Source organism: Oryctolagus cuniculus, chromosome 18, assembly GCF_051225735.1.
Source record: "Oryctolagus cuniculus isolate XC-2025 breed Fujian yellow rabbit chromosome 18, ASM5122573v1, whole genome shotgun sequence".
NCBI lineage: Eukaryota > Metazoa > Chordata > Mammalia > Lagomorpha > Leporidae > Oryctolagus > Oryctolagus cuniculus.
The window spans coordinates 31,484,777-31,495,927 of NC_142884.1; positions in this window are offsets into that span (position 1 = coordinate 31,484,777).

An 11,151-nucleotide genomic window follows, 5' to 3' on the forward strand; every position below is an offset into this window, starting at 1 on the left:
AAAAGAGAAAAAAGCCAAAGGAATGCAAGAATCCATAATGATATAGGGCTTGATTTAGTCGCTAGGAAACCGGCTGTTCCTGGATTCATCTACCCCTCCAACTGACTGCCTGTGGAATTCTGACTGAATTAACCTGAAAATCACAGTGAAATTCGGATTGGAGACAATTAATATCTGTCACCTCAGCCAAAGTGTTCCATTTTATTTTCCAAAACAAACAAAAAAAACACTTTGGTCATGTTACCTATAGATTTCCAAGCTTCAAACGCCTATTTGTTGTGTTTTTTATTTCATAATGGCTACTCTGTCCAAAATCTTCCTTGTATTGCATCACATACAAAATTTGGGAAGGTAGAAGGCAAAGCCAACTCAGACACAGAAAACATTTAGGAAATTGCCACTCAAGAAACCAAAAGTCAGCTGAGGCACCCAAAACCATGACAGCAAGCCAGAATTGGAGGAGGCAATCAGCTGAGTCCTGATTGAAAAAGGCCATTCTTCCGGGACCCTGAACTCCATATTCCAGCCTCAAAACCAAAGCTGACATCAGGAAATTCATTACAAACCACGATACATAAGAAAAATGAGAAAAAAGCCAAGAAATGCAAGAATCCATAATGATATTGAGCTGGATTTAGTCGCAAGGAAACGGGCTGTTCCCGGATTCATCCACCCCTCCAGCTGACTGCCTGTGGAATTCTGACTGAATTCACCTGAAAATCGCAGTGAAACTCAGTTTGGAGGCAATTAATATCTGTCACCTCAGCCAAAATGTTCCATTTTATTTTCCATAACACAAAAACTCACCTTGGTCGTGTTATCTGTAGATTTCTAAGCTTCAAACACCTATGTGTAGTGTTTTTTATTTCATAATGGCTGCACTGGCCAAACTCTTGTTTGTATTGTGTCAGAATACAAAATTTGGGAAGGAAGAAGGCAAAACCAACTCAGACCCAGAAAACATTTGGGAAATTGCCGCTCAAGAAATCACAAATCAGCTGAGGCACCCAAAAAAATGTCAGGATGCCAGAATTGGAACACGCCAACAGCTGTGCCCTGATTGAAAAAGAACCTTCCTCTTGTGCCCTGAACTCAATATGCCAGCCTCAAAACCAAAGCTCACATCAGAAAATTCATTACAAACCATGATAAATAAGAAAAATCAGAAAAAAGCCAAAGAAATGCAGGAGTTCTTAGTGATATTGGGCTTGATTTATTCTCTTATTGCTGGCTGGTTGCAGATTCATCAACAACTCCCAGCTGAGTGTCTGTGGTTTCTGACTGAATTAACATGAAAATAGCAGTGAAACTCGGTTTGGAGGCAATTAATATCTGTCACCTCAGCCAAAGTGTTCCACTTTATTTTCCAATACACAAAAACTCACCTTGGTCATGCTACCTGCAGATTTCTAAGCTTCAAACGCAATTTGCTGTGTTGTTTATTTCATAATGGCTACTGTGCCCAAACTCTTGTTTGTATTGTGTCAGAATGCAAAATTTCAAAAGGGAGAAGGCAAAAGCAACTCAGACCCAGAAAACATTTAGGAAATTTTCACTCAAGAAACCAAAAGTCAGCTGAGGCACCCAAAACAATGACAGCAAGCCAGAATTGGAGCATGCCAACAGCTGTGCCCTGATTGAAAAAGAACCTTCCTCTTGTGCCCTGAACTCAATATGCCAGCCTCAAAACCAAAGCTCACATCAGAAAATTCATTACAAACCATGATACATAAGAAAAATGAGAAAAAAGCCAAAGAAATGCAAGAATCCCTAATTATATTGGGCCTGATTTAGTCGCAAGGAAACCGGCTGTTCCCGGATTCATTCGCCCCTCAAGCTGACGGCCTGTGGAATTCTGACTGAATTAACCTGAAAATCGCAGTGAAACTCAGTTTGGAGGCAATTAATATCTGTCACCTCAGCCAAAGTGTTCCATTTGATTTTCCCAAACAGAAAAACTCACCTTGGTTGTTTTACCTGTAGATGTCTAAGTCTCAACACCCTATTTGTTGTGTGTTTTATTTCATAATGGCTACTCTGTCCAAACTCTTGTTTGTATTGCATCAGAATACAAAATTTGGGAAGGAAGAAGGCAACACCAAATCAGACCCAGAAAACATTTAGGAAATTGCCGCTCAAGAAGCCAAAAGTCACTGAGGCACCCAAAACAATGACAGCAAGCCAGAAGTGGAGCAAGCCAACAGCTGTGCCCTGATTGAAAAAGAACCTTCCTCTTGTGCCCTGAACTCAATATGCCAGCCTCAAAACCAAAGCTCACATCAGAAAATTCATTACAAGCCATGATAAATAAGAAAAAAGAGAAAAAAGCCAAAGGAATGCAAGAATCCATAATGATATAGGGCTTGATTTAGTCGCTAGGAAACCGGCTGTTCCTGGATTCATCTACCCCTCCAACTGACTGCCTGTGGAATTCTGACTGAATTAACCTGAAAATCACAGTGAAATTCGGATTGGAGACAATTAATATCTGTCACCTCAGCCAAAGTGTTCCATTTTATTTTCCAAAACAAACAAAAAAAACACTTTGGTCATGTTACCTATAGATTTCCAAGCTTCAAACGCCTATTTGTTGTGTTTTTTATTTCATAATGGCTACTCTGTCCAAAATCTTCCTTGTATTGCATCACATACAAAATTTGGGAAGGTAGAAGGCAAAGCCAACTCAGACACAGAAAACATTTAGGAAATTGCCACTCAAGAAACCAAAAGTCAGCTGAGGCACCCAAAACCATGACAGCAAGCCAGAATTGGAGGAGGCAATCAGCTGAGTCCTGATTGAAAAAGGCCATTCTTCCGGGACCCTGAACTCCATATTCCAGCCTCAAAACCAAAGCTGACATCAGGAAATTCATTACAAACCACGATACATAAGAAAAATGAGAAAAAAGCCAAGAAATGCAAGAATCCATAATGATATTGAGCTGGATTTAGTCGCAAGGAAACGGGCTGTTCCCGGATTCATCCACCCCTCCAGCTGACTGCCTGTGGAATTCTGACTGAATTCACCTGAAAATCGCAGTGAAACTCAGTTTGGAGGCAATTAATATCTGTCACCTCAGCCAAAATGTTCCATTTTATTTTCCATAACACAAAAACTCACCTTGGTCGTGTTATCTGTAGATTTCTAAGCTTCAAACACCTATGTGTAGTGTTTTTTATTTCATAATGGCTGCACTGGCCAAACTCTTGTTTGTATTGTGTCAGAATACAAAATTTGGGAAGGAAGAAGGCAAAACCAACTCAGACCCAGAAAACATTTGGGAAATTGCCACTCAAGAAATCACAAATCAGCTGAGGCACCCAAAAAAATGTCAGGATGCCAGATTTGGAACACGCCAACAGCTGTGCCCTGATTGAAAAAGAACCTTCCTCTTGTGCCCTGAACTCAATATGCCAGCCTCAAAACCAAAGCTCACATCAGAAAATTCATTACAAACCATGATAAATAAGAAAAATCAGAAAAAAGCCAAAGAAATGCAGGAGTTCTTAGTGATATTGGGCTTGATTTATTCTCTTATTGCTGGCTGGTTGCAGATTCATCAACAACTCCCAGCTGAGTGTCTGTGGTTTCTGACTGAATTAACATGAAAATAGCAGTGAAACTCGGTTTGGAGGCAATTAATATCTGTCACCTCAGCCAAAGTGTTCCACTTTATTTTCCAATACACAAAAACTCACCTTGGTCATGCTACCTGCAGATTTCTAAGCTTCAAACGCAATTTGCTGTGTTGTTTATTTCATAATGGCTACTGTGCCCAAACTCTTGTTTGTATTGTGTCAGAATGCAAAATTTCAAAAGGGAGAAGGCAAAAGCAACTCAGACCCAGAAAACATTTAGGAAATTTTCACTCAAGAAACCAAAAGTCAGCTGAGGCACCCAAAACAATGACAGCAAGCCAGAATTGGAGCATGCCAACAGCTGTGCCCTGATTGAAAAAGAACCTTCCTCTTGTGCCCTGAACTCAATATGCCAGCCTCAAAACCAAAGCTCACATCAGAAAATTCATTACAAACCATGATACATAAGAAAAATGAGAAAAAAGCCAAAGAAATGCAAGAATCCCTAATTATATTGGGCCTGATTTAGTCGCAAGGAAACCGGCTGTTCCCGGATTCATTCGCCCCTCAAGCTGACGGCCTGTGGAATTCTGACTGAATTAACCTGAAAATCGCAGTGAAACTCAGTTTGGAGGCAATTAATATCTGTCACCTCAGCCAAAGTGTTCCATTTGATTTTCCCAAACAGAAAAACTCACCTTGGTTGTTTTACCTGTAGATGTCTAAGTCTCAACACCCTATTTGTTGTGTGTTTTATTTCATAATGGCTACTCTGTCCAAACTCTTGTTTGTATTGCATCAGAATACAAAATTTGGGAAGGAAGAAGGCAACACCAAATCAGACCCAGAAAACATTTAGGAAATTGCCGCTCAAGAAGCCAAAAGTCACTGAGGCACCCAAAACAATGACAGCAAGCCAGAAGTGGAGCAAGCCAACAGCTGTGCCCTGATTGAAAAAGAACCTTCCTCTTGTGCCCTGAACTCAATATGCCAGCCTCAAAACCAAAGCTCACATCAGAAAATTCATTACAAGCCATGATAAATAAGAAAAAAGAGAAAAAAGCCAAAGGAATGCAAGAATCCATAATGATATAGGGCTTGATTTAGTCGCTAGGAAACCGGCTGTTCCTGGATTCATCTACCCCTCCAACTGACTGCCTGTGGAATTCTGACTGAATTAACCTGAAAATCACAGTGAAATTCGGATTGGAGACAATTAATATCTGTCACCTCAGCCAAAGTGTTCCATTTTATTTTCCAAAACAAACAAAAAAAACACTTTGGTCATGTTACCTATAGATTTCCAAGCTTCAAACGCCTATTTGTTGTGTTTTTTATTTCATAATGGCTACTCTGTCCAAAATCTTCCTTGTATTGCATCACATACAAAATTTGGGAAGGTAGAAGGCAAAGCCAACTCAGACACAGAAAACATTTAGGAAATTGCCACTCAAGAAACCAAAAGTCAGCTGAGGCACCCAAAACCATGACAGCAAGCCAGAATTGGAGGAGGCAATCAGCTGAGTCCTGATTGAAAAAGGCCATTCTTCCGGGACCCTGAACTCCATATTCCAGCCTCAAAACCAAAGCTGACATCAGGAAATTCATTACAAACCACGATACATAAGAAAAATGAGAAAAAAGCCAAGAAATGCAAGAATCCATAATGATATTGAGCTGGATTTAGTCGCAAGGAAACGGGCTGTTCCCGGATTCATCCACCCCTCCAGCTGACTGCCTGTGGAATTCTGACTGAATTCACCTGAAAATCGCAGTGAAACTCAGTTTGGAGGCAATTAATATCTGTCACCTCAGCCAAAATGTTCCATTTTATTTTCCATAACACAAAAACTCACCTTGGTCGTGTTATCTGTAGATTTCTAAGCTTCAAACACCTATGTGTAGTGTTTTTTATTTCATAATGGCTGCACTGGCCAAACTCTTGTTTGTATTGTGTCAGAATACAAAATTTGGGAAGGAAGAAGGCAAAACCAACTCAGACCCAGAAAACATTTGGGAAATTGCCGCTCAAGAAATCACAAATCAGCTGAGGCACCCAAAAAAATGTCAGGATGCCAGAATTGGAACACGCCAACAGCTGTGCCCTGATTGAAAAAGAACCTTCCTCTTGTGCCCTGAACTCAATATGCCAGCCTCAAAACCAAAGCTCACATCAGAAAATTCATTACAAACCATGATAAATAAGAAAAATCAGAAAAAAGCCAAAGAAATGCAGGAGTTCTTAGTGATATTGGGCTTGATTTATTCTCTTATTGCTGGCTGGTTGCAGATTCATCAACAACTCCCAGCTGAGTGTCTGTGGTTTCTGACTGAATTAACATGAAAATAGCAGTGAAACTCGGTTTGGAGGCAATTAATATCTGTCACCTCAGCCAAAGTGTTCCACTTTATTTTCCAATACACAAAAACTCACCTTGGTCATGCTACCTGCAGATTTCTAAGCTTCAAACGCAATTTGCTGTGTTGTTTATTTCATAATGGCTACTGTGCCCAAACTCTTGTTTGTATTGTGTCAGAATGCAAAATTTCAAAAGGGAGAAGGCAAAAGCAACTCAGACCCAGAAAACATTTAGGAAATTTTCACTCAAGAAACCAAAAGTCAGCTGAGGCACCCAAAACAATGACAGCAAGCCAGAATTGGAGCATGCCAACAGCTGTGCCCTGATTGAAAAAGAACCTTCCTCTTGTGCCCTGAACTCAATATGCCAGCCTCAAAACCAAAGCTCACATCAGAAAATTCATTACAAACCATGATACATAAGAAAAATGAGAAAAAAGCCAAAGAAATGCAAGAATCCCTAATTATATTGGGCCTGATTTAGTCGCAAGGAAACCGGCTGTTCCCGGATTCATTCGCCCCTCAAGCTGACGGCCTGTGGAATTCTGACTGAATTAACCTGAAAATCGCAGTGAAACTCAGTTTGGAGGCAATTAATATCTGTCACCTCAGCCAAAGTGTTCCATTTGATTTTCCCAAACAGAAAAACTCACCTTGGTTGTTTTACCTGTAGATGTCTAAGTCTCAACATCCTATTTGTTGTGTGTTTTATTTCATAATGGCTACTCTGTCCAAACTCTTGTTTGTATTGCATCAGAATACAAAATTTGGGAAGGAAGAAGGCAACACCAAATCAGACCCAGAAAACATTTAGGAAATTGCCGCTCAAGAAGCCAAAAGTCACTGAGGCACCCAAAACAATGACAGCAAGCCAGAAGTGGAGCAAGCCAACAGCTGTGCCCTGATTGAAAAAGAACCTTCCTCTTGTGCCCTGAACTCAATATGCCAGCCTCAAAACCAAAGCTCACATCAGAAAATTCATTACAAGCCATGATAAATAAGAAAAAAGAGAAAAAAGCCAAAGGAATGCAAGAATCCATAATGATATAGGGCTTGATTTAGTCGCTAGGAAACCGGCTGTTCCTGGATTCATCTACCCCTCCAACTGACTGCCTGTGGAATTCTGACTGAATTAACCTGAAAATCACAGTGAAATTCGGATTGGAGACAATTAATATCTGTCACCTCAGCCAAAGTGTTCCATTTTATTTTCCAAAACAAAAAAAAAAAAACACTTTGGTCATGTTACCTATAGATTTCCAAGCTTCAAACGCCTATTTGTTGTGTTTTTTATTTCATAATGGCTACTCTGTCCAAAATCTTCCTTGTATTGCATCACATACAAAATTTGGGAAGGTAGAAGGCAAAGCCAACTCAGACACAGAAAACATTTAGGAAATTGCCACTCAAGAAACCAAAAGTCAGCTGAGGCACCCAAAACCATGACAGCAAGCCAGAATTGGAGGAGGCAATCAGCTGAGTCCTGATTGAAAAAGGCCATTCTTCCGGGACCCTGAACTCCATATTCCAGCCTCAAAACCAAAGCTGACATCAGGAAATTCATTACAAACCACGATACATAAGAAAAATGAGAAAAAAGCCAAGAAATGCAAGAATCCATAATGATATTGAGCTGGATTTAGTCGCAAGGAAACGGGCTGTTCCCGGATTCATCCACCCCTCCAGCTGACTGCCTGTGGAATTCTGACTGAATTCACCTGAAAATCGCAGTGAAACTCAGTTTGGAGGCAATTAATATCTGTCACCTCAGCCAAAATGTTCCATTTTATTTTCCATAACACAAAAACTCACCTTGGTCGTGTTATCTGTAGATTTCTAAGCTTCAAACACCTATGTGTAGTGTTTTTTATTTCATAATGGCTGCACTGGCCAAACTCTTGTTTGTATTGTGTCAGAATACAAAATTTGGGAAGGAAGAAGGCAAAACCAACTCAGACCCAGAAAACATTTGGGAAATTGCCGCTCAAGAAATCACAAATCAGCTGAGGCACCCAAAAAAATGTCAGGATGCCAGAATTGGAACACGCCAACAGCTGTGCCCTGATTGAAAAAGAACCTTCCTCTTGTGCCCTGAACTCAATATGCCAGCCTCAAAACCAAAGCTCACATCAGAAAATTCATTACAAACCATGATAAATAAGAAAAATCAGAAAAAAGCCAAAGAAATGCAGGAGTTCTTAGTGATATTGGGCTTGATTTATTCTCTTATTGCTGGCTGGTTGCAGATTCATCAACAACTCCCAGCTGAGTGTCTGTGGTTTCTGACTGAATTAACATGAAAATAGCAGTGAAACTCGGTTTGGAGGCAATTAATATCTGTCACCTCAGCCAAAGTGTTCCACTTTATTTTCCAATACACAAAAACTCACCTTGGTCATGCTACCTGCAGATTTCTAAGCTTCAAACGCAATTTGCTGTGTTGTTTATTTCATAATGGCTACTGTGCCCAAACTCTTGTTTGTATTGTGTCAGAATGCAAAATTTCAAAAGGGAGAAGGCAAAAGCAACTCAGACCCAGAAAACATTTAGGAAATTTTCACTCAAGAAACCAAAAGTCAGCTGAGGCACCCAAAACAATGACAGCAAGCCAGAATTGGAGCATGCCAACAGCTGTGCCCTGATTGAAAAAGAACCTTCCTCTTGTGCCCTGAACTCAATATGCCAGCCTCAAAACCAAAGCTCACATCAGAAAATTCATTACAAACCATGATACATAAGAAAAATGAGAAAAAAGCCAAAGAAATGCAAGAATCCCTAATTATATTGGGCCTGATTTAGTCGCAAGGAAACCGGCTGTTCCCGGATTCATTCGCCCCTCAAGCTGACGGCCTGTGGAATTCTGACTGAATTAACCTGAAAATCGCAGTGAAACTCAGTTTGGAGGCAATTAATATCTGTCACCTCAGCCAAAGTGTTCCATTTGATTTTCCCAAACAGAAAAACTCACCTTGGTTGTTTTACCTGTAGATGTCTAAGTCTCAACATCCTATTTGTTGTGTGTTTTATTTCATAATGGCTACTCTGTCCAAACTCTTGTTTGTATTGCATCAGAATACAAAATTTGGGAAGGAAGAAGGCAACACCAAATCAGACCCAGAAAACATTTAGGAAATTGCCGCTCAAGAAGCCAAAAGTCACTGAGGCACCCAAAACAATGACAGCAAGCCAGAAGTGGAGCAAGCCAACAGCTGTGCCCTGATTGAAAAAGAACCTTCCTCTTGTGCCCTGAACTCAATATGCCAGCCTCAAAACCAAAGCTCACATCAGAAAATTCATTACAAGCCATGATAAATAAGAAAAAAGAGAAAAAAGCCAAAGGAATGCAAGAATCCATAATGATATAGGGCTTGATTTAGTCGCTAGGAAACCGGCTGTTCCTGGATTCATCTACCCCTCCAACTGACTGCCTGTGGAATTCTGACTGAATTAACCTGAAAATCACAGTGAAATTCGGATTGGAGACAATTAATATCTGTCACCTCAGCCAAAGTGTTCCATTTTATTTTCCAAAACAAAAAAAAAAAAAACACTTTGGTCATGTTACCTATAGATTTCCAAGCTTCAAACGCCTATTTGTTGTGTTTTTTATTTCATAATGGCTACTCTGTCCAAAATCTTCCTTGTATTGCATCACATACAAAATTTGGGAAGGTAGAAGGCAAAGCCAACTCAGACACAGAAAACATTTAGGAAATTGCCACTCAAGAAACCAAAAGTCAGCTGAGGCACCCAAAACCATGACAGCAAGCCAGAATTGGAGGAGGCAATCAGCTGAGTCCTGATTGAAAAAGGCCATTCTTCCGGGACCCTGAACTCCATATTCCAGCCTCAAAACCAAAGCTGACATCAGGAAATTCATTACAAACCACGATACATAAGAAAAATGAGAAAAAAGCCAAGAAATGCAAGAATCCATAATGATATTGAGCTGGATTTAGTCGCAAGGAAACGGGCTGTTCCCGGATTCATCCACCCCTCCAGCTGACTGCCTGTGGAATTCTGACTGAATTCACCTGAAAATCGCAGTGAAACTCAGTTTGGAGGCAATTAATATCTGTCACCTCAGCCAAAATGTTCCATTTTATTTTCCATAACACAAAAACTCACCTTGGTCGTGTTATCTGTAGATTTCTAAGCTTCAAACACCTATGTGTAGTGTTTTTTATTTCATAATGGCTGCACTGGCCAAACTCTTGTTTGTATTGTGTCAGAATACAAAATTTGGGAAGGAAGAAGGCAAAACCAACTCAGACCCAGAAAACATTTGGGAAATTGCCGCTCAAGAAATCACAAATCAGCTGAGGCACCCAAAAAAATGTCAGGATGCCAGAATTGGAACACGCCAACAGCTGTGCCCTGATTGAAAAAGAACCTTCCTCTTGTGCCCTGAACTCAATATGCCAGCCTCAAAACCAAAGCTCACATCAGAAAATTCATTACAAACCATGATAAATAAGAAAAATCAGAAAAAAGCCAAAGAAATGCAGGAGTTCTTAGTGATATTGGGCTTGATTTATTCTCTTATTGCTGGCTGGTTGCAGATTCATCAACAACTCCCAGCTGAGTGTCTGTGGTTTCTGACTGAATTAACATGAAAATAGCAGTGAAACTCGGTTTGGAGGCAATTAATATCTGTCACCTCAGCCAAAGTGTTCCACTTTATTTTCCAATACACAAAAACTCACCTTGGTCATGCTACCTGCAGATTTCTAAGCTTCAAACGCAATTTGCTGTGTTGTTTATTTCATAATGGCTACTGTGCCCAAACTCTTGTTTGTATTGTGTCAGAATGCAAAATTTCAAAAGGGAGAAGGCAAAAGCAACTCAGACCCAGAAAACATTTAGGAAATTTTCACTCAAGAAACCAAAAGTCAGCTGAGGCACCCAAAACAATGACAGCAAGCCAGAATTGGAGCATGCCAACAGCTGTGCCCTGATTGAAAAAGAACCTTCCTCTTGTGCCCTGAACTCAATATGCCAGCCTCAAAACCAAAGCTCACATCAGAAAATTCATTACAAACCATGATACATAAGAAAAATGAGAAAAAAGCCAAAGAAATGCAAGAATCCCTAATTATATTGGGCCTGATTTAGTCGCAAGGAAACCGGCTGTTCCCGGATTCATTCGCCCCTCAAGCTGACGGCCTGTGGAATTCTGACTGAATTAACCTGAAAATCGCAGTGAAACTCAG